At 42.3% G+C, this 25,073-nt stretch overlaps 1 protein-coding gene and 1 pseudogene across 1 annotated transcript in view; one reads left to right on the forward strand and one right to left on the reverse strand.

Moving 5' to 3' along the window:
• GPC3 (glypican 3) overlaps positions 1-25,073 on the reverse strand; it is a 728,389-nt gene that overhangs the window by 130,465 nt on the left and 572,851 nt on the right. The window lies entirely within an intron of this gene.
• Positions 7,047-25,073, forward strand: part of LOC122733495 — a 28,980-nt pseudogene continuing 10,953 nt past the window's right edge.

A 25,073-nucleotide genomic window follows, 5' to 3' on the forward strand; every position in this document is an offset into this window, starting at 1 on the left:
GGTGATCTCCTTAGCTCCAGTGGGTTCAGCAATCATCTCTAGGTAGATGATTTCCAGATTTATATAGCCAGCCCTTATCTTTCTCCTGAGCTGCACATCACCAACTGCCTGGTGGACATTTTGAACTGGAGTTCCTATAGGCATGTCAATTTCAACATGTCTGAAATACAACTCAGCATCCCTCACTCAAAAAAACCCTCTACTTTTCTGAACTTGAAATTATAGCATTTGACATCAGACTGGATCTTAGAACCACAGAACAGTAGGATTTAGAGGTGAAAAGGACCTTATGTATCAGTTTAGGGAGAAGGAAAAATCATAGAGGATTTAAGTGACAAGCTAATCTAGATGCCTAACAGTACAAAACAGAAGCTAGAAGGAAGCCCAATTCAGGGAACAATGAGTCAATTTCAGACAAGGTGAGTGTGAGGTGTTGGGGGATACCCAGATGGTGGGACTGAATTGTAAATATAAAACTGGAATGCTTGAGAGAGGTAGGGATGATGGAGATAAAGATTTAGGAATTATAGGATCATAGATTGACACCAGGAAGTGACCTTAAAAATCAATAAGTCTAACTCCCTCATTTTATTCATGAAGAAATGGAGTCCCAGAGCAGTAAAATGACTTTTCCAGGGTCTCTCTCAGGCAGGATTCAAAGTGAGATCTTCCTGACTCTGAGTCTAGCATTCTCTCCAATATACCAAGGTAGTAACTGAAGTCATGGGAGATCACCAAAGGAAAGAGTAGAAAGAGATGAGTTCCCTGGATGAAACCTTGGGCTATACCCATATTCAAGGTTTAGGAGGAAAATGAAGAGCCATCAAAGAGATAAAAGAGAATGACTTGGTCAAAGTTGTACAGCAACTAAGTGGCAGATCTGGGACCCAGGTTTTCTTTCTTTCTTTTTTTCTTTTGGATGGAGCAATGAGGGTTAAGTGACTTGCCCAGGGTCACACAGCTAGTAAGTGTCAAGTGTCTGAGGCCAGATTTGAACTCAGGTCCTCCTGAATCCAGGGCTGGTGCTTTATCCACTGCACCACCTAGCTGCCCCGAGGGACCTAGGTTTCCTAAGGTCTCCAAGACTGCTATTCTTTCTCCTACACCAAAGTTCAGACTGGAAATCCCCTTAGGGAACATAAGTTGAACCACACAATTTATTGAGAAGGAAATTGATGCCTTAGAGGAAAGAGGAGAGCTATGAGAAGGTGGCAAATACACTAAAGGAAGAACCCAATACCAGTCTAAGCTGATGAGATGATAGCTTGAGGGGGTGGTGGAGCAAAAGAAAACTTTTGGGGGAAGGACAGGGGAGCCCTGAGCATGGCTGTAGGCTTAGAGGGAAGAAGCAGAGGAAGAGAGATTATAAATGCATTGAGAAAGAAGGGATGTTTGATGGAATAATGTTAAGGAAAAGACAGATGAGGATCAATGGAGGGGCTACCTTTGGCTAGGGTCAGCTCTTCCTCTCAGAGTCTAATGAAGGTGAGAATGGGTGAGGACAAAAAAATGACAAGAGTTGAGGGAGTTTGTATAGAATGGCCTTGGTCTTCTTAGTAAAGTTGGCAATGGCTAGGCGGCCTGGTAGAGTACTGGGACTAGAGTCAGGTAGACCCAAGTTCAGATCCTGCCTCAGACACTTAAATAACTGTGTGATCTTGCACAAGCCAGTTAACTGCTTCCTGCCTCAGTTTCCTCAACTGTAAAATAAGGATAATAAGAGCCCTTACCTCAGAGGGTGGTTGTGAGGATTGAGTGAGATCATATTGGCACAGCAGTTAGCACCATGCCTAGCACATAGTAGGAACTCTATAAATTCTAACTATTATTAGGTAAACAGCAATGTAGGAAGGGCAGGGCATCCAGGGGGCAAGGGATTCAAAGGTGGAGGAGAATAAAATTAGAAAAGGACCAGTAGGGACAAGAGCAGACAGAAAAGGAAGGGAAAGATTCTGAACAGAAGTCCTGAAAAGGTTAAAGAAAATGAGAGGAGGAAGGAAGAAGAAAAGGAAGCATGGGAGATTTTGAGTCTTGGAGAGCTGAGGGTCTCTTCAATACCAGGAAGAGTAGGACTTGTGTGGATGAGTTTGTATCCTGGGATGCATGCACGCGTGCACACACATACACACACATGCACATAGACACCGCTCCTCTGTTGTGTAAGGGTGACTAGATTTGTGAGGACTTTGCCAGGGGAGCCCAGGCTTGGCACATCCTGACAAGCCGGGCATGGCCGGAGATGGTCTTTTGTCCAAGGACGAGTGAGGACGCTAATGATGTGTTTATGGCCATGACTGCTCATAAAGCTTGCCTACCAGAGTGCATTACTAAGAGAGGCCCAACCTAGATGAAATCGGATCTTTCCCAGGATAAAGCAGGAAGAAGCAAAGGTATGAGCTTTCCTGTCCAAAGCATTTTGAGCAGGGTCCAAAAGTAGGAATCACCCAGAAGCAAGGAGCAGGAAGGGGACCTCTAGAACAGCTAGCCTTGTTTCATAGATGGAGAAACAAAGACCCCTGGGAAGAGAAGGGAACTCACATCATGAAATCATGGAAAGCTGCCTCAAAGGAACTCAAAGGTCAGCTGGTCCAGCAGTAGTGTGGAACTCAAAGGATGTTTTTTTTGTTTTTGTTTTTGTTTTTTTTGATGAGGCGATTGGGATTAAGTGACTTGCCCAGGGTCACACAGCTAGTAAGTGTCAAGGGTCTGAGGCCGGATTTGAACTCAGGTCCTCCTGAATCCAGGGCCAGTGCTCTATCCACTGCGCCATCTAGCTGCCTCCAGTAGTGTGGAACTCAAATAGAAATGGGGCCACTAAAGTATACATAAGGAACCCTGTAGCTTCCCTGTAGGCACTATAGTGACCTAGATAATTACATATTAACATCATATATGTTCTCTCGTATTGACATTTATTCTGCTAAATATTTCCCAATTAAATTTTAATCTGGTGGCACTGAGAGTATGGTGGGCCCCTAGGGGGGTATGCTTGACACCTCTCATCTTGTCTACTCTTCCCATTTTCCAGTCAAGGGAACTAGAGCTCAGACAGAGAAAGTTACTTAGCCGAGGTCACACAGCTAACAAGTCCCAAAGCTAGAACTTGAGTCTTCCAATCCTCATCCCCATTCTATCATATTGGAGAGGTGGGGAGCGCTGACCCTTCTAAAATCTGTAAGATCATCGAGGTGAACCCCCTAATTTGCCACTCCTTCATATCGAACCCCTCCCAGCTGCAGGCAGTTAACCCTCACTGAACCTACTTTGGGTGTACCCCACCCACTGCACCTGTGCATAGTAAATGGTCTGGTCAATTTTATAAGAGAAAGGGTGCGTTCCTAAGTTCCGGTGGCTTTTACCCAAGTCACAATTCCGACTCCCTTGCTCCAGCTTTCATTTGGTGGCATGAGGATAATTGATACATCCTGAAATAGCAACTATATTTAAGTGCTACCCTGGCATTTCAGCCGTTAACATCATGTGTTTGCATGTTTTCTGCACGAGGCAGGAAAACGTACAGTGTAATGATGGGGAAAGAAGTGTGCAGGCATTCAGCAGTCCTGACCTGGGCTTAGCATAGCCATCTGGAAGCTTCCAGCCTGCCCTTCACCCTCTGGGGCCAAAGTGGGCCCGTACAAACAAGCCGCTGGAATTGTACCCACACAGCCCCACACCGAGTCAGTCACTCACACAGACCCACACACTTATGTCATAAAAAATGGAAAGCAAACGGGTTCATTTGCTTAAACTGGCTGCATGCCACGCAGAGGCCAGCAGGCCAGGCCAAAGGGGAGAAGTGTGGATGTAGCAGCTGCAGTTGGCCATCTCTCCCCACCAGACCTGGTGGTGTAATTTGCTTGTGGCATGGCTGTGAGTCACAGACCATTGCAGTCTCTGAAGAATTAGAATGAATACAACCCAGAGGGAAAGGCAGCACATTGTAATGGATAGAAGGTTAGCTTTGGAGTCACAAAGACCTTGACTCATTCCTCTTGGGTGGGCGCAGACAAGTCCTATGGGATGGACAGCCATGAATGAATTGCACTCTACATTGTTGGAAGGAGTGCTGATATCTATGAGATCCCAGAACCACTGGAGTATTTGAGTATGCCTTACTGAGCCTCAGTGTCTCATTTATAAAACAAGTAAAATACTCAAACTACCTACCTGATGGGGCTGTTGGGAGGAAGACCTTTTGTAAACAAGTAATTTCTACACCTGAATATGGCCTGGTACCGTTATTTGAGGGGTGGGTGGGTGGCAAGATAGAGTGAGAAATCAGTCTTTAGATTTGTTGGGAAGATGGTTTATCTGTTACTTAGGAAGGTGCATTCAATAACATCCTTCCATATTCATTAAAACTCTTCTATTTAAGTGAAGAGAGGCAGCCATGAGATGGTATATTGGATAGAGGTTTGGCCTTGGAGCCGGAAGGTCTGGGTTCAAGTCCTTCTTCTGACACATACTGGCTATTGTGACCCTGAGCAAGTCAGTCACTTCAGTGACTTCTAAGTACTTTTCAATGCTCTAGACAACTCTATAAGACTATAAATCGCCAATATGCAGCAGTGGAGAGATTTTTCCATACTAGGAATTATATTCACAGATCTGAACCCCTTCACCCATTCAAAAAGATAAAATAAAATCCCAAACACGCATTTTTTTTACAATAGAGAGCACTGACATGAACTTGGTTCTGTTTGCCTTAAGACTCAATTACATAAGGTCATAGGGTGTCCAAGTTCGAAAGAACCTTAGAGGTCATCTAGTCTTAGAAATTTAGAGATGGAAAAGCATGATCATAGATTTAGAGCCAGAGGACAGCTTGGTGACTATCCAGCCCAACCCTCTAATCTTGCAGATGAAGAAAGGGATCCCTGCTTCCTAGCCCCCTCCCTCAAGTCTCTCCCCATTCTAGTACCTCCTCCACTCAGCCATCAAACTGATCTTCCTTAAGTGCAGGTCTGATCATGTCGCTTCCCTTCTCAGTAAACTCCAAGATCAAATAGAAAATCCCTTAATCCCTTTATAACCTGTCCCCTTCCTATCTTTCCAGTCTTCTTAGACCTCACTCCTCTGTATGTACTCCTTTCCTACCTGGCTGCTCTCCTGAACTTCATGATCACCAGATACCTGTCATTCTGCAAGATGAAATCAACTCTGAAGCTCACACATCCTCAGATAATTTCCTACTCTGGGTACCATCCATGCCTTTTTAGCAAGTGACACAATGGATAGAGCACTGGGCTTGGAATCAGGAAGACTCGTCGGCCTGAGTTCAAATCTGGCCTCAGACATGTAACTAGCTGGGTGACCCTGGGCAAGTCACTTCACCCTGTTTGCTTCACTTCTTCATCTGTAAAAAAAATGGGGCAGAGAAGGAAATAGCAAACCACTCCAGTATCTTTGCCAAGAAAACCCCAAATGGAGTCACAAAGATTTGGACATGACTGAAACAACTGAATATCTCTGTAATATTAAAATGGTTTTAGTGATTCCATTTTGCCTTTATCATTTTGTGAAGTTCAGTCTTAAAGTCGCCTGAGTTTAGAGAAGTCACAAGATTATTCCCCGCCATGAGTTACCCAACTTAAGTCACAAAACAAACCCCTTTTCCTTCTCTCCTTAGTGTCTCCTATATCTTCCAATCCCCTCCAGCCGACCCTGACCCTCACCTCATTGTCTCTGGATCCCCTCCTCCAATAAGAAACCAGGTATCTTAACCCTTTCATCCTGTTTTTCATTCCCTTCAAACTGTATGCTGACTGGGTAGAAAGGCCAAAGTTCTGGGTTCTCGGCTACCAAGAGCCTTAAACCACGTCTGTTTGACAACTGCACACATTATAAAATAAATTGTCTGGATGATACTCTCTCTATTTCAGATGTAACAGCTCCCCCATTAGATTGTAAGATCCTTGAGGGCAGGGACTGTCATGCCTTTCTTTGTATCCCCAGTACGTAGCTCAGTGCCTGGTACATAGTAGGTGCTTCATAAATGGTTACTGACTCTGACTCTCATTCAGTAACCATGGCCTTGCTGTTCATTCCTTGCTCAAGACTCTCCATCTCCCCACTCTGGGCATCTTTACTGGCTGTCCCCCATGCCTGGAATTCTCTCCCTCCTGGCCTCCCTGGATTCCTTCAAGTCTCACTTTCTATAGGAAGACTTTCCCAGTCCTCCTTGATCTCTGTGGCTTCTCACTGAGACCACTTCTAATTCACCGTGTATATAGACTGAGATCCTCTGATAGCAGGGACCGTTTCCACTCCAGTGCACAGTTCTTGGCACTTAGTAAATGCTGGTCAGATGACTGATTGAAACAATGAGCTGAAGGTCACACAGTAAGTGTCTCAGCTGAAATTGGCACAGAGGGCCTCCAAGTCCACACCTGGAAGCAGCCACTCCAGACTCCACTGGAAGACCTCTTGGGACAGAAAACTCACTACCTTCCCAGGTGACTCATTCCACTTTGGAATAGCTAATTGTGGGGAAGTACTTCCTGACATCAAACTGAAACTTCCATCCTTTAGGTCTGAGATGAACATCTTCCAGGTGATAACCCTTCAAGTACCTGAGGACAGTTCCTCCTTCCCCCTCCTCCACCCCCAATATTTTCTTTCCTAGGCTAAAGATGCCTAATGCCTACAACCAGTCCTCAGATGGCGTGACGTCAAGGCGTGTCACTGCCCTAAATTGTTTTAATCTGGAAACCTTCTGTTTCCTTTCTAAAATGTGTCACTCAGAATGAGACACAACACTCCAGCTACAGTCTGACCAGGCCAGCGGACAGTCCTGAATTCTGGATACTAGGCCTCTATAACCAGCCCAAGATTATTTTGGCTTTCCTGGCTGCCACATCACCCTAACTGATTCACACTGACCTTTGAGTCCACTGGAACTCCCCGACAGTTTTCTCATGGAGCATCTCCCTCATCTTGACCTTGGGAAGGGGAGGTTTTTTTTTTTAACCTAAGTGCAGCACTTTACATTTATCACTATTGAGTTCAATCTTGTTAGATGAGACACAGTGTTCTAGCCCACTAAGATGGTCTGGCCACACCTGCCTTCCCTCTCTACCCCAACACTGGCATGTTCGCAGGGGACCACTACAAATGGCACCCAAAGCCAAAGGGATGCCTTTGCTGGTGAGCTCTCTGATTGGAGGAATTCTTTCATTTTGTCCCCAAACCAAACACAGCGACTGGAATAGGGTAGGTACTTAATTTTTGTTGATTGACCTCAGGTGTTATAAATGGTTGGTAGAGGGGAGAGAGAGACCTGTGGTACAGACTACTAGATAGGGAATCAGGAAGCCTGGATTCTAGTCTGGCGTCAATCACTGACTAGCTCTTCAGCCTTTCTCCTGAAATGAGAACATTGGCTTAGTTGGTCTCTAAAGTTCAGACATCCTCTGATCTAAGGTCCCTTCCTGTTCTTACATTCTGCATTCTCTCGGGGCAGGGGGCCTTTCCCAGTGCCCCTCATATCACACTGCATGGGGTAGACTTTGTCTTCAAGTTTCAAATTCCATACCTCAGATGAGCCAGGCCTCTCTTCCCTTTGAAGGTCAAACTTTCAAGTTGATGGAAGTATGGAACAAAGTAAAAATAAACTTAACTGTGAAACAAATTGTAGGCCAAGGAGGGATATGACCAACATCTCCTGGCCCACATCTTCTCTTGGGAGCAGCAGGAAGTTGAAGTGTTTCTGGCTTTTTGGTGAGTAGGACTCGCTTTTCATTTGGTTTGCGTGACCAAAAGCATTTAATAAAAATGTTCCCTGTTCTCTTCAAAAGCAAAACAAAACAAACCCAAAGGACAGCAACCTATGTGAGCAATGTTCTAGGATCAGGCCCAAATGGGCCTACCCTGAAACCCAGCAGGGGGAGAGGAAGGAGCCAGATTCCACAGACCAGGCAACACCTAAAGGACCCATGCTGATAAAGAGGAGCCCATAAAGTGTCGACCTGGCCCTGATTAACCACTTGAATGCTCCATGGACACACGGAATCATTCCAAATGCATAAATGCCAAAAGGGTACCGACTGCCAAATACACCAGCACACCCTCCTGAGTTAAAGATGATCAGGGCATTGCACAAAGGCCAGTCTTTCACTAGACCTACACTGAAGTATTCAAGACTTATGAGTTAGTTTTATGAATTATTTGGGAAGGAAGTAGCTTCTATTTTACGTTAAATTCGTGGACAACAAAACCACAATGGCTTCTGCCTCTCCACCTGAGACTGATTAAAGGCAGTAAAATAAAATCTTTGATCCCCTTGATAAAAACCATGGAAATAAGGCAAGATTATGGTGTTAATGAGGAAGCTCACGAAACCCCCATGTTTCCCTCTTGTGTCTAGGATAAGCTACAGATGCTCTGTTTGGCTTTGAAATCCCTTCTCACCCTGGCTCTCGCCAACCTTCCCAGGCCCCCCAGACAAACTGGCCTGCTTGCTGTTCCCCATAGACGAGAGTAGGTCTTCCATCTCTGGCCCCTATTCCTGTAACGCACTCTCCTCCCTCCATCTTGGGCTCAAAAGAATCCCAAGCTTCCTTCAAAGCTTAGCTCAAGTGTCCTCTCCTATACAAAGTCAGTTTTGATTCACCCAGATCTCCCTGCCTCCCCACCCCAAACTACTCTGAATAGATTTTGGATTGAATTTTCTATGTACATGTTGTTCTCCCCTTCCCTCCTCACCTCTCTTGAATGGAGGTCATGGAGTGCAGGGACTGTTTTCAATTTTTGTCTCTATCCCCAGTACCTAGCACAGCCCTCGACCACATAGTAGGTTACTTAATAAACACTCTGGAATGAAACAGTAATGAGGGTTATGGGAATGGCGGCTCATGTGATTAGCTCTTTCAAAGTCTGCCCCGATTACTAGATTCAGATTTTTAAGACTAAATCTTTTTGGAAAACCCCTCCACTCAATTCACAATTGAGTTTTGCAGGATTTTTGGCTTTCTGACAATTTCCAGAACTGGTGCCTGGATCTTTAGAGGCCTTGACTTGAAAGTGGAATGGACCCTAGAGGTCATCTATTCCAATCATGGTACATCATAGGCTTTTTCTGTCTTTAGAAGGAGAACTGGTTCTGACACCAGGGGGGCTGCTAGCTCACAGTGTGACCTGGGCTATGCAGCCTCATCACTTCTCTGAACCTCAATTTTCTTCACTGTAAAATGGGGGCAAGAAGAGCAGCTGTGCCTACTTGTAGATGCTATCATGAGCTTTAAGGGAAATAACAGAAAGGAAGTACTTCAAAACTATAAAGCTTATACCTATATCGACTGACACCACTCAACATGTTTTTTGAAACCATAGCAACTAAAGTCAAGTGCTTTGGTATTAAAAACGACACTTTCTATCCTTCCTTCCCTCTTCCCCCCAGATTTTGTTTTCCAGGGCAACGGGGGTTAAGTGACTTGCCCAGGGTCACACAGCTTGTAAGTGTAAGTGTAAGAGGCCACATTTGAACTCAGGTCTTCCTGAATCCCGGGCTGATGCTTTATCTACTGCACCACCTAGCTGTCTCCTCCCTCCAGATTTTTAAGGCACATGAATGGTATTACAGGTGAGCTATTCTGTGAACATGTGGAAGTGTATTTTTTTTATTTTGTTTTGTTTTTTGTCTCTTTGGTGAGGCAGTTGGGGTTAAGTGACTTGCCCAGGGTCACACAGTAAGTGTCAAGTGTCTGAGGCCGGATTTGAACTCAGGTCCTCCTAACTCCAGGGCCGGTGCTCTATCCACTGTGCCACTTAGCTGCCCTGGAAGTGTATTTTTAAACCTTCTTTTCAGTATCTCTAGAAATATTAAGAAATAATATTTCTCTGGTCTAAGCCCTTTCCAGGCTATTCTCCCACCCTGCCCCACCAAGTTGGGTTGGGTCAAGAACAAAAAGTTTTTCTTGAGGAAATAGACTGGTGGTAGAAACTCAACTTGGACCAAAGAATCTCTGGTCTGATTGAGATCATTGCCTTCTGGACCCCATGAAGTGAATGGGCTACTGGCCTATCTAAGGGCAGTCCTGGGAAGGGATGGCACTGCCATGTACCCTTCTCCATTCAGAAAGGACAATACTGGAGGGCAGCTAGGTGGCGCAGTGGATAGAGCACCAGCCCTGGAGTCAGGAGGACCTGAGTTCAAATCCAATCTCAGACACTTAACACTTACTAGCTGTGTGACCCTAGGCAAGTCACTTAACCCCAATTGCCTCACCAAAAAAAAAAGAAAGGACAATATTAGAACTGATCTCACAAAGGAGTCTCTTTTCAAAGTCCTTGAAGGAAAGTGGTACTCTAGACTATTAACCCCAAACAGTAATGTAACATATTATGACCCTTTCCATGTTCAAAGGTCCTGTAAATGCTACCTCCAATCATCTTGGGGTAGAGAGGGATGTCCACCACCAGTTTGAACACTTCTCTCTTGAGGCACTTGGATTCAGAATAGTTCAATTAAGTAGAGATTGTGTTGGCAGACTTGTGCCTCAAAAGCAGAGTATGGTATTGACATTTTTTCTTGGAAATACTGAATGAAATCAATATTGCTTTCCTGGGATTTGAGGGAGACAGCATAGAGTAGTTGAAAGATCACTGTAGCTCCTCCTCCTCTTCCAGCCAGACTTCTGTGCCAGCCCCACTTTGTCATGGAAGATTACCATAAGCCCAACTAAAGCTGCAGGCTCTGAAGGACAGCTTGCTTGGGCCAGCCCACATCATGTTACCAATGTGGCAGAGATCATGGTGGTCCTCTTCTTTTACACCATGAAGTACAAACCACAGGACCCCAGGGACTCCAGCAATGACCACTTTGTGCTCTCCAAAGGTCATGTGACTCCCATCCTCTATGCAGGCTGAGCTGAGGCAGGCTTCCTGCCAGAAGTCTAGCTATTGACCTTGAGGGAGATCAGTTCCATTCTAGATGGCCACCCAGTCCCTAAACAAGCCTTTATAGTTATGGCTACTGGCTCCCTGGGTCAAGGGCATGTAGCAGCTCATGGAATGGCCAACACGGACAAATACTTTGATAAAGCCAGCTACCCTGTCTATTGTATGCTGAAGCCTCCTTGTGGGAGGCTGTGGCCTTTGTGGGATTCTACAAGTTGGGCAACTTGGTTGTCATCCTTAACATTAATTGGCTAGGCCAAAGCATCCCTGCCACACTGAAGTACCAAGGTACACCAAGTGGAAGTATACCAGAAGTGAATCCTTTGGGTGGAATGCAATCATGGTGGATGGAAAGAGTATGGAGGAACTCTGCAAGGCCTTCAACCAGGGCAAGTATCAGCAATTGGCTGTCATTGCAAAGTTATATAAAGGCAGAGGAGTCTCAAGTGTGGAAGATAAGGAATCTTGCCATGGGATGCCCTTCCCAAAAACATGGTGGAACAACAGGTCACCAAGAAAATGTATAGCCAAATCTGAAGCAAGAAGATTCTAGTATCACTACCCAAAGAGGATGCCCCCACAGTTAACATCACCAACATCCAGATGCCATATTCCCTAAATTACAAACTTGGAGACAAGGTAGCCACTTGAAAAGCCTATGGCATGGCCCTGGCCAAATTGGAGTATGCCAGTGACCATGTGATTACCCCAGATGGAGACAGCGAGAATTCCACATTTTCAGAATTCTTCAAGAAGGAACATCCCAATTGCTTCACTGAGTGTTTCATTGCAAAACAGGACATGGTGAGCATCACCATGTGGTGTGCCACATGAGACAGGACTGTGCTTTTCTATAGCACATTTACTGCCTTCTTTACCAGGACCTTTGGCCAGATCTTAATGGCAGTATTTTCTTTTTTCTTTCTTTTATTTGTTGGGAGACAATCAGAGTGAAGTGACTTGCCCAGGGTCACACAGCTAGTAAGTGTCTGAGGCCAGAAGCTGTGGAAAAATTAGAACACTAATGTATTGTTGGTGGACCTGTGAACTGATCCAAACATTCTGGAGAGCAATTTGGTATACCCTTTGGCTCAGCAATACCACTATTAGGTCTTTTCCCTAAAGAGATCAGAAAAAAAGGAAAAAGGACCCACATGTACAAAAAATATTTATAGCCTCTCTTTTTGTGGTGGCAAGGAATTGGAAAATGAGGGGATGCCCATCAAGTGAGGAATGGCTGAATAAGTTGTGGTATATGAATGTAATGGAATACTATTGTGCTGTAAGAAATGATGAGCAGGAAGATTTCAGATAAACCTGGAGATAAATCTGGAATCAGATAAACCTGATGCTGAGTGAGATGAGCAGAACCAGAGCATCATACACAGTAAGTATCAACAACATTGTGCAATGACCAACTGTGATAGACTTGACTCTTCTCAGCAATACAATGGCCCAAGATAGTTCCAAAGGACTCATGATGGAAAATGCTCTCCAAATCCAGAAAAAAAGAACTGTAGAATCTAGATGCAGATTGAACCATACTATTTCTATTTTTTTTGTTTTCTTTTTTGAAGTTTTTCCTTTTTGCTCTGATTCTTCTTACATAGCATGACTAATGCAGAAATATGTTTAATAAGCTTGTACATATATAACCTATGTCAGATTGCTTGCTGTCTTGGGGAGGGGAAAAGGGAGGGGAGGGAGGGAGAAAAATCTGAAGCTAGAAATCTTACAAAAACAAATGTTGAAAACTATCTCTACATGTAACTGGAAAATAATAGAATACTTTTATGAAAAAATACATTAATTTAAAAAAAGATTTGGTAGCTAAACCCTACTGTAACGTCCCAACCAGACTTTCAATGACATTAGGCCAGCTGCCTGAGCCCAATTCCTCCTTTGGGGAAGAATCTCATATCCCCTGCTGGCTCAGCACATTCTCCTCAGTTACCTCCTGGGGTGGTTCAGGCACTGTCCCTTCTCTGTTCCTATGGAACAACCTCCAATAGCATTATCTCGCCTAATGATATATTTTTATGAATCAAATTAATGAAGTTGGGCAAGGTATGCTGCAAGTAGTGTAGAGGAACAATCTCTGGACTGACTCTCAAGGGACATGGATTATCATCTTGGCCCTGCTGTTACCAAGCTCTGTTACCTCAGGCAAATCACACTCTCTTTCTGGGCCTCAGTTTCCTCCTCCAAGGAATGGAACCAACTCTCTAAACAGAGAAACCCCTGACTCACTAAGACTGTACTAGATGACCTCTAAGGTCCTTCCAGATCAAAATGTGCGTTGGAACAGAGCCCTTCTTTACCTCCCAACTCTAACTTTCTTCTACTCTACAAGTCACATAAATATCTCCTTTCAGCTAGAAATTTACAAAGAAATCTACACCCAATCCATGGACAAACTTGACACCACAACCCTGCCCCACCCCCCAGACAAAAAGATGGCTGCTGCAGAGAAAGAGACTGAAAAGCTTTCAGGAAAGGCTGTTATTGAGAGAGAGCAGGCTTGTTTGGGGCTGGGTTTTTCCCATGGCAATGTAAAGAACAATAAGGAAACTTGTCCCAATTGTGCTGCCCTTTCAGCTTCCGCCAGACATGGTAAGAAATCAATGGGAATCAAGTGTGAAGAAAATGCTCACAGGAAAAGTCCAAAGCTGGAAAAGTCATTTCCAACACGTAGGAAACAATTGGGAACATCGGCTTACATTTTTTTTTTACCTGCTCCAAGGGGAAATTCCTGACTTTTAATCATGATACTGCTCTGAGCCTCAGTTTCTACCGCAGTAAAATGGGAATAATAAAAATGTACTACCTACTCCACAGTTTTAATGTGAAGAAATCAGTTTGTATATCTTAAAACACTAAGAAAATGGGAGCTTTTATTACATATATATGTAATATATCCACTAATATATTATCACATATTATTATGTTATATAATATGTATTAATACATGTAATATATATTTATTACATATATATGAAGAAAATTATCTTCCCCATGAATAAAATTCCATCCATACATGAATCAAAGAATTTATGACCCAGAAGGAGGCTACCTAGGCTAACAAAAATCTCAACAGGAAACCCTTCTCTAACATTTTAGACAGGTATTTACCCAGCTCTTGTTTCAAGATATTAATATGGTCCACTATGTTTATAATTTTTTTAATAGTGAACCAATCCTGCATTCTTAGTAAAAAAATTCAACCTGGTCATAATGTATAATCTTTTTGACATGTTGCATTTTTGATATTTTGTTTTAAAATGTTGCTTCAAAATTCATTAAGCATATTGGCTTGTAGCCAGGGCATGCTGGAGCCAGCATGTTCTCTTCAGTGTGAGCATTTACACCTTAGAAATCAGCAAATACAAAAATCAGAGCTTGATTTATTGCTTTTTTATTCACTAGACTTGAGAAAGTCATAGAAAAATATTCTTAATGAAGATTTATCTTAAAAGTATGTTAGATTTTAAAATATGTTACAAATTACATTTTTTCCCATAGAGCCAGTTATTAAACATTTATCAACACACCCTTCCTTGGTCTATAGTTTCTTTCTATGCCTTGTCTCTCCCAGGTTCAGCTGTCAAGACTATATTTGCATCATTGAAGATATTTGGTAGGATGCCTTCTTTTTCTATTTTTGTAGTTTATATAATGTTGGAATTAATGATAGAATTGATTTGTAAATCCATCTGATTCTGAATTTTTCCCTGTTTGGGAGTTGATTCATGGCATGTTAAATCTCTCTCTCTCTCTCTCTCTCTCTCTCTCTCTCTCTCTCTCTCTCACACTCACACACACACACACACACACACACACACATTAAATTCTTTATTCTGTTATTTAAATTCATTAAATTTCTTGTTCTGTTAATCTGGGTATTTCATATTTTTACAAATATCTATTTAAGTTATCAGTTTTCTTGGCATGTAATCGAGCAAAATAGTTTGTAATGATTGTCTTTATTTCTTCCTCATTTGTTGTGTATTTTTGTTTTTCAGTTTTGATATGGATAAATTGGTTTTCCCTTTTCTTTTTAAAAAAATCAGACCAGCTAAGGGATTGTTGGGGGATAATCTTTTAGTTCTATTGATCAAGTAATTTATTTCCTTTCATTTTTAATCTCTTTTTAAAAATTTTATTTTGGTATTTAGTTGGGGGGGTGTGATTTATTGCTTTTCTAGGGTTTCTTTTTAGTTTTTTTAGTTGTATGCCCAATTAATTTATCTTTTCTTTCTTTCTCTTAATGATGAAAGTGTTTAGAGACATGCATTTTCCCCTAAGAACTGCTTTAGCTGAATTCCAAAAATGTTGGCATGTTTTCTTATCGTATTTTTCTTTGATGAACTTGTATGTTTCTTCTATGATTTGTTCTTTGACTTACTAATTCTTTAATTACTTATTAAGTTATTTATTCTCCAATTAGTTTTTAATCCTTTCTTCAAAGGCCCTTTATTTAATATACCTTTTTATTGAATTGTCATCAGTTAAGAATATGTTTAATATTTCTGCTACCTTTGTTTATGAAGTTCTATGCCCTAATACATGGGCAGTTTTTACAAAGGTGACATGCACAGCTTAGAAATGTGTTTACTCCTTTCTTTTTCCATTCAGTAATCACCAGAAATCTATTATTTCTTACTTTTCTTATATTCTATTCAGGTCTTTAACTGGTACCTTCTTTCATTTTTGTTAGATTTGTTTAGGTCTGAGTGGGGCAGATTGAGGCCCCCAGCTATTATAGATTTTTTGCCTATTTCTTCCTATAAATTATTTTTTCCTTTAAGTATTTAAATGTTATATAAGTTGGTATATGTATATTAAGTATTGGTATTAATTTATGGTCTATGGTGCCTTTAAGCATAAAATAGTCTCCTTATTTATTTTTTTTAATAAAGTCATTTTTACTTTTTTTCAGAGATCATGATTGATTGTCTTGCTTTCCGAGTTCACCTTAAGCATTAACTATTTTAATTTTGCGTGCATTTTTTGTTTCAAGTATATAAACAATATACTCTTTCTTGTAAACAATATTTCATTGGGTTTTGTTTTCTAATCCATACTGCTACCTGCTTTCTTTTTATAGCAGAGCTAAATTTATTTATGTCCATGACTATGACTATTAATTGTTTATTTCATTTCTCCTTTCCTCCCCAACTGCACTCCCCATCATTTACAAAGAAAAGGGTGATTATAGAAGTGTGCTCAATCAACACTAGTTATCTATAATTAATACACTCTGCTTCCAGTCCACTGCCCCTGTTCTCTTCCCCATCACCCAGTCCCTGATGACAGGCTCTTACCCCCTCTTTCCTTTTAATCCCTGCCTCATGCTCTGTCTTCCAAAGTTAGAATTAGTTTTCTTTATGACTAATCCCTCCCTGACTCTGTTCTCCCTCTTAATCCTCCCTCTCCCTGTTTCTGTCTGTTTCTCTGTTGAGTTCAATATATTTCTCTACCAAACTCTTGATGCATTCATGTTAGCATGTGCACGAGTGCATGTGTACATGTATGTTCAATTCTTATTTGTTCAGTTCAGAGGAAAGTGAGATTCATGGGATGCCTGTGCCTACCCACCACTTCCTCTAAGTCTCTTTTTAAAAATGTATTATTTGTTTATTCTTGACATTCTTTTCTTTTTAAATCTTCAGTTCCAAATTCTCTCTATCCCTCCCCCACTGAGAAGGCAAGCAATATGATATCAATTATACATGTGAAATCATGCAAAACATATTTCCATATTAGCTATTTTTTTAAGAAGCAAGAAAAATAAAGAAAGTGAGAAAATTATACTTCAATTTGTACTCAGAGTTCATTGGTTCTCTTTCTGGAGGTAGATGCATTTTTTCTTTGCACGAGTCCTTTGAAATTGTCTTGCATCATTGTATTGATCTTCCTTTAGATTTCTATAGCCTTCTTCTTATATGCTCAGAATAAGTGAGAAAGTAAATTCCACCCCCTTTGTCCTCTAGTGTATTTCTTTTTACCTCCCTTTTTTCTATCGATTAAGTTCATCAAATCCCAGGGCATCTGTCTTAATTAACTCCCTCTATGACCCTTGAAGACATTAGGGTTTGGAGGGGACACTTGTTTCTTACCTCCCTATTGGAATGTAAACACTTCATCATTGTATAGTCCCTTCCAATTATTCAAATGTATTTAGCTTTCTATGCTTCTCTTGAGTCTTCTGTTTGCATTTCAAAGTATCTACTTAGTTCTGGTATTTTCATCAGGAATAAGCTTCAAAGTCCCCCATTTCATTAAAGGTCCATTCCCTCTCTCCACCCCTCCCCCCTTTAAACTCAGTTTTGCCAGATAGGTTATTTTTAGATGTAAGCCTTTATCTTCTGCCTTTTGGAAGATCATATTCCAAAGTCTTCTCTTCTTCATCTTTGGTAGCTTCCAAGTGTTATGTGATCCTGACTGCGGCTTATTAATACTTGAACTCTTTCTGGCTGCTTGAGGTATTTTTTTTCTTTGATCTGGAAGCCCTGGATTTTGGCTAAGTTCCTGAGACTTTTCATTTGGGAGGTGTCTTTCAGGAGGTGACTGATGGTTCCTTCCTAGTTTCAGTTAATCCTCTGGTACTAATAGGTCTGAGCAATTTTCATTCCCTACATCTTGCAATATGGTAGCCAGGCTTTTAAAAAAATCTTGCTTGAGTAGAACAATGAGTCTTAGGTTATTTTTCCTTTACCTCTTATCCAGGTCAGAATTGTTGATAGGAGATACCTCATATTTTTTCCTCATTTTTGAGTCTTTTGATTTTGTACTATTATTTCTTTTGTCTCATGGAATCACTTATTTCTATTTGGTCTCTTCTGACTAAACTGTGTATTCTCCTTCCAATTATTTTTCTCTAGAACTCCTCTTATTTATATCATTTTTGTTTATATCTTATATATATCCTCTTATTTATATCATTCTAAATATTTTTAAATACTTGCTTCATTTTCCCCATGAATTCTAGTAGAATGTTGGGGCTAAGTGTTTTTGTTTGAGGAATTTCTTGTAGATGCTGTGACATTTTTCTCTTCTGGATTTGTGTCTTGGGGCATCATTGGATCCATAGTATTTCTTTATCATTTCTTTCTTTTTTTGTTTACTTATTTCCAGCCTTATTCTAGCCCAGTTCCTTTCTGAATTGGGAGTTTTTGCTAGAGCCAGGTCCTACACACTTCTGGAAGGGATGGTGGGGTCCTGTTTGGTCTTGATTTGTATTATCTTTGGTCTTCATTGCTTTCTCCAAGAATTTAGCAGTATGTTCCTCATAGACCTCAGAGACAGCTCAGGCCAGTGAGATGTCAGTGTTAAGAACCCTTAGTGTTGGGCAGCTAGGTAGCGCAGTGGATAGAGCAACGGCCCTGGATTCAGGAGGACCCGAGTTCAAATCCAGCCTCAGACACTTACTAGCTATGTGACCCTAGGCAAGTCACTTAACCCCAATTGCCTCACGAAAAAAAAAAAGAACCCTTAGTGTACAGTCTAATATAGGGGATGGTCTGATCTCTGCCATTCTGGTCTGAGTTTTGCTGTCTCTTGACTCTTGTCTGGGGTCTGAGAGACCTCAAAGTGCCTCTGGCTTATCCCTGTTCCACCCTCTGACCTGGGATATTCAGCTATAGGTTCCAGGTTTCTCTGGCTTGCCCCTTGTCTACATGGTTGGAGGTTTCCATGGGCTGTGCTCTTAGCCAATGATTTTGTGTCTGGATGCCATGGTATACAAATGCAGTTTCCACACTTTCCTAGTTTGTAAAATAGAAAGTTTCCCTGTGCTGGGTTTCCAGACTGGGCTTTTCAGTTGGACCCCTTGCCTAGTGGTGCCCACAGGCTTTTGGGTGTGATATGGGAGCTTAGGATAAATCAGAAGGTTCTCCTGTGAGAAGCAAAACCACCCCACCCCCAAAAGTAACTTTCCACTTTCAGGTGGACACCCCATCTATCCTCTATAAAAGCTTTTGCCTTCCTTCTGTTTGGGGAGGAGAATGTTTCTAAGCTCTCCTCCCCTTGAGGTGAAGTCTTTGATTTCCCTCTTGGTAACCTACCCTAGCACCAAATAAAAACCATTTTAATTCTAATTGGACTGTGTGCAAGAGTGTAACTCTTTATTGAGGAATACCTAAGGACCCTCACCTTTCCCCCAGTGACAGGTGATTCATTAGGTGTATTTGGCCAAGAAAAAATGTGCTTTATTATCATTTCTTCTTAGTTTTCCTGATAATTTCTCCTTCTGGTGGGATAGCTTGGTTGTTCTGTTTCCACTCACTCCATCAAGGAGAAACCCTGACTAGAACCTTGCATAACTTCAGTCATTCATAGGCATGGACTGAGTAGGGTTCCCAGTAGACTCTAGTGCTCATACTTTGTCAGTGTTTGGTACCTACTGCAGCTCCCCGAAGCTCCTAGCAGGTAGCATTACTAGCCTTACTTTCTAGAGATTAAACTCTCTGTTATGAGCTCAACATATCAATATAGCAGAGGAGGATACTTCAATGTTTCCCTGTCATGGTGGGATACAGACAGTTCTCATTTTATGTAAATTCACATTACATAAATTTGATTTTACTTAAAGAATTTTGGAAGAAATCTGTATTCTGAAAAACATATAAGTTGACTTTACTATACACACTACTGTGCGCGATCTCGATCTCTCTCTCTCTCTCTCTTTCTCTCTCTCTCTCTCTCTCCCTCCTTCTGCCCCTCCCCCAAAAAACCCCGCCTCCAAGTGAAAGCAGAAGAATGGACCCACAGAGAGACCTATGCAGCTGCTGACACCAATGGGGGCTTGGCTTGAGACCTCTGGGGTGAAGAACCTTTGTTTTTCTCCACCCTTGACCCACTCTACCCACACTGGCACATCCACCCCGAGTGTCTTTAATCTGCTCTTGAGTGCTGCATGTCTGTCCCTAGTCTGTGTCCAGCCCGCACATGTCCTTCCTCTTGGTCCTGGCCAGGCCCCCACATAGCTGACCCTGCCCTCAACGTTCCTCCTCCTGTTCTCACTTCTCTGTCCTCAGGCCCATGTCTTTGAACTATGTGCCAGTCCCCTCCCTCCATGGTAGCCCTCTTCCTGCCTCCCTCCTTCCCTTCCCCACATCTGCTGGTATATTTGCATTATGTAAAACTGCTTAACACAGAGGTCAGAGGAACAGTTGACTTATGGAGAGTGAGAACTGTCTGTGCACAGATATCTGCATAAGTCAGATGTAGGATCAGAGCAAGGCGCCTCCATTCTGAGGCCTTCCCTTACAGCATGGTTCCCATCAACCTCTAGTGTCACTCAAAAATTCACTCAGAAGTCCCTTTCCCCCCAGGTCTGTTTCCTCCCCACATCAGTGTTTCCAAAGAGCAAAAATACACTGCCAGTCAATTAGCCAGCAAGTCGCTGTGGAGTCAAGTGGATAGGATTATTCCAATTATTTGGGGATTCTTCCTGCAATATCTGAGGTAAGGGCCAGGCAAAGAATGCCACATGTTGCCTCCATGGTACTGCAAGCAGACATGAGTGAGGGGAAACTGTATAGTTCCCACTCTAACACTATTTAAGATGCGCCAGGGTAGAGGGATCTCCTCCTGCCCTCTTCTTTTTTTCTTTTTTTGCGGGGCAATGAGGGTTAAGTGACTTGCCCAGGGTCACACAGCTAGTAAGTGTCAAGTGTCTGAGGCTGGATTTGAACTCAGGTCCTCCTGAATCTAGGGCTGGTGCTTTATCCACTGCGCCACCTAGCTGCCTCTTCCTCCTGCCCTCTTCTTCCCCTCCTCCTCCTCACCTTGTCTGGGTACCTTTGTCCATAGCGCCTTTGCCAATGACATCTGACCAACTTTGAAGCCAAGCTCCAATCCTTCTCCACAGAACCGTTGGCTACTACACCAAGCTCCAGTGGGGATTCCTTTCTCTGTGTTCCTAGTTTGCTTCGAATCTATCCCACATATAATACATTAGACTTGGAAGGGGCCTCTGAGACCATCTACTTCAACACCTTCATCACTGTTGTGTTTTTGTTGTTGTTCAGTTATTTCAGTCATATCTGACCGAGAGTCAAGGTTGAGTGACTTGACCAGGGTAGCACAGCTAGTCAGTGTCTGAGGCCGGATTTAAACTTAGGTCTTCCTGACTCTAGGCCCAGCGCACTATCCATGGTGTCTCCTAACTGCCCCAATTATCTCTATTATATAGATTAGTAAACTAAGGTCCAGGGAGGCTAGGTGGCTTGTTTGGAGTCACACAGGTTGTGAGCTTCATAGGCAGGTTTCGAACCTGAGCCCTCTTATTCCAGAGTCAGTGCTTTCAACTGTATCATGCTTCCTTCCCTCATTAGATGGATCTTACTGGATTCAGCCCAGTTGTCTAGTCTTTCGAGTTACTTTAATTGGGTAATGTTTTCTATCATCCTCTTTGCCATTTAGCTCTTGAAGGGCAGGGGCTATTTTTTGTTATTAACAACAGCAAGAATCTGAATACCTTCATTTGCCCAGAGTTTTGACTTTTACAAAGTGCCTTCCCATGCATTCTCTCACCTGGTTCTCATAGAGTCCTTTCCATTTCAATCCCTCAGGTCTCTCTGTTCCGACTTTACTTAATCATTCTGACTTATGTGCTTCCTGCTCCTTCCTTCCCTCAGAGTGCCATGACATCTTGCAAATGCTAGGAACCTAGTAGGCATACTCACAAAATGCCTTGGTAATTGATCTACCACTGAATCGTACAGTGTGGATGTTTGTAGTTTTCTGTTCCACTTTTCTATGATGGCAGAGCTTATACTTAGGGAGCACCGGGACAAACCAATTAATTAATTAATTAATTGTCAAGACAATTCAGTATATTAACAGTCAGTTGGCTATTTTCTCTTCATAGCATTTTCTTTGGGAATTTATCATTTTATCAACTACAGTCTGTTTGGGGACTTTTGTATAAAGGGATTTGTTCCCAAAATAATCACCAATCAGGAGAAGCCAACATCTCTCATCTGGGAGACTTCCTTCGCCCTGCAGATGTTTGAGTTTCTCATTGTTTCCAGATTATAATCAGGTTTTCCTGTATCTAGACTCCTAGCCAGCTGGGGGGTTGAGGGGAGCAGTGTGGCTATGAGAATGTGGGCTGCTAATCAATCAGGTTAGCTCAGAAACTCTTCTGGGAAGTCAACAGAGCAGTCATTCCAACCTGCTATACCTTGGAAGGGTTCCTGTGGGCTCGGCTGTTGGGCCAATGCACACAAATCAACAATGTGAAGCCACAGTTATTCAGAGCTAACTTGCAGGAAAGCTTGCTGCTCCTCTGACAGCCTTGTCGGGATGGCTGAGAACAAGGCTGTCCCTGTGATCAGGAAGACAGGGCAATGGATGGGGGACAGGCCAGGTAGCAGCTATTGCCAAAAGCCCCAAGGAGGGCATCAGACTCCCTTACTCTGAGGTTGCCTGTAGGCAGCTTATCAAAACAGAGAAAGGCCAGGCTTGTTGAATAGTGTTTGACTAGCCCTTACACTGTGGCTGCCCAGCCAAGTGTTTTAAAAGGATGGCAAGCAAGATGACCAGGTGAAAACTCTGTGTGACAGAGCAGTCAGACTCCAGACAATTTGGTTACCTGGCTGACTTTCCCGGTGGGTGTGGGTCTGTATCCCTGGGGAAAGTCTCATGCATTGGGCTGTGCTGCAAACTGCTGAAGGTCTCACTCTCATCACACCAAAGGATTAGGTTAGCAATGACTACGTCGCAAGGCCTGTACCAACTGCATACCTTTGAGGCCTTTCCATCTTCCCTTGGGCCTGCCTGTGCCACAGGTTGGAGGATTTTTGTAGTCATTGGACCCTCACAAAGACTTGTTTAAACATCTCTAATCTGTGTAGTTGTTGCAGTGGTGTTCCTTGGTCCCATATTAGTTGGATGTTGTTTTAAAGAAAATTTTCATCTTAGCTTTGGTCTGGTCACATTTTATTTCTCTTTCTTTTGCAATATTAACAATTTAATAAGAAGCTAGACTCCTGTGAAGAAGTCCAGGATGAAATATTTGGATGGAGAAAAAGAGGTGATAGTGTCCTTGGAATAAACTATAGACTACCTGGGCAGAAAGATTAAGAAGAGAATTTGGGAACCAATCAAAAACCTGGCTTAGAAGAAGCATGATAGGAGTGGTGGGGGACTTCAGTTATCCACATATCTCCTGGAACATTCTCTTGCTTTCACTCCCCCTCTTCCTCTCTCTCGTTCTCCATGTCTCACCCCCCACCCCCACCTCCATCCACTCCTCCCCTTTATCTTTCCCTGCTTCCCATGCGTGTCTCATTTTCTCTTGGCCAAAGACAGAGCAGATTTACCCTAATAATATCATCTTTTAAAATATGGAAGATACAACAAAAGGAAATTTTACTCTGGAACTGTTTCTCAACAAAAAGGAAGGACTGGTTGTTAGGGTGGAAATGATGGGAACACTGGGGAAAAGTGGCTACTTTCACTAGAGTTTGTAACAGAGAAAGAATGGAAAGTTGGATATAGTCAGTCATGCACTCTAGGTTTCGTCCAAGAGTACAGAGAAAGGATGAGTAGAACCCCATGGATTAAAATCCTACAGAAGTCAAACTGTGAAGGGGATGCAAGCTGCTCAAAGATGACATGCTGAAGAGAAATCGTTTTGAAGAGGAAAAAATGGGAAATTGACTTAAAGAGGGCAATGCGAATGCACAGAGACTTTAAAAGGCCTATAGAGAATACAGACGTAAGGGCAGGGAATGAATGAATGGAAAACAATATCCTGTGAGAACATAATGGCAGAAATGCTAAACCTCAGAATTAGTTGGTGGGGAAGGCTAAAGATGGAAAAGGCTTTTTTTTTTGAGGGGGGGCTCTATTGAGGAAAAGAGGAAAATCAGAGATGGGATAGGATTGCTCCTTGGAGTGGATGAAATTAGTGTAATTGAGTACAGAGAGAAGGCAGAGTTCCTCAATTTTTTACTTTGCTTCTGTCGAGAAGAATCTTTGAACTAAAAAGGATAGAGCAAATATGGCTTATGGGGAGGAAATACCCAAGATGAGTAAGAGTAAGAGGTACTGCAAATATAGGGAAGGGCACCTGTTATTATCATTTCCAAAAAAGGGAAGAGAAAGGAGTCTGTAAACTATAAACTAGTGAGCTTGACTTCGGATCCTGTGAAGATTCTAGGTTACATCAAAGAGATGTCACTGAACATCTAAAGATGAAAGGCTGATCATTAATAACAGGTCATGCCAGACTAACCTTGTTTATTTTTTTGACAGGACTATCAAACTAGCACACAAGGGGAATGCCGTAGGTATTGTTTATTTAGATTTTATACAAGTGTTTTTTAATATACCATTGCTATTTTTGCAGAAAAGATGGAAGGATATTTACTAGAGGATAGTACAATTAGATGGGTATGGAACTGACAGAATGCCTGGACTCAGAGAGTAGTTATTAATAGTTTCAGGATGGCCTGGAGGGAAGTTCCATTGGAGTACCCCAGAAATCTGTACTTGGACCCATGCTGGTACACATTTTTATCCTTGACTTAGGAAAAGGCATAGTTAATGTTCTTATTAAATTTGAAGATGATACAAAGTTGGACAGGATAACTAATACACTGGATAATGGAGTCAGGATCCAGAAAGATCTTAGCACCCTAGAATACTTGGCTAAACTGAATAAGATGAAAGTTAAGCTGGGTATGGTAGTACCCTATGATTGCAATTCCCAGAGAGGCTGAAATTGGTGGATGTCTCAAGCTTGGGAGTTCTGAGGATGGTAGCCGAAGCTTTCACTAATTATCATCACTAATTATGATGAGCTTTCAGCCTCCTTAAGGAGAGGTAGACCAGTTAACAATGAAGACTAAACAGGTCAGAGACTGAGACCAGGCCAGTGAGGAGCTTCTGTACTTCCAACCTGGGCAAGCTAGGGAGACCTAATTTTTTTAAGAAAAGAAATTTAATCGGGATAAATGTCAAGTCTTACACTTGGATTCAAGGAATCAACTTCACAAGTATCAGACAGATATACATCTGAAAAACATCTGGTTTTTGAGTGAAATACAAGCTTAATATAAGAGGCAGCCCTCCCCCGACTTCCCGGAGAAAACCAACAGCCGCCGCCGCCACCAAATCATGGTATGACTTGCCCAAGGTCACAAAGTCAGTATCTGAGGCCA

This window comes from Dromiciops gliroides, chromosome X, assembly GCF_019393635.1.
Source record: "Dromiciops gliroides isolate mDroGli1 chromosome X, mDroGli1.pri, whole genome shotgun sequence".
NCBI classification, from domain to species: domain Eukaryota; kingdom Metazoa; phylum Chordata; class Mammalia; order Microbiotheria; family Microbiotheriidae; genus Dromiciops; species Dromiciops gliroides.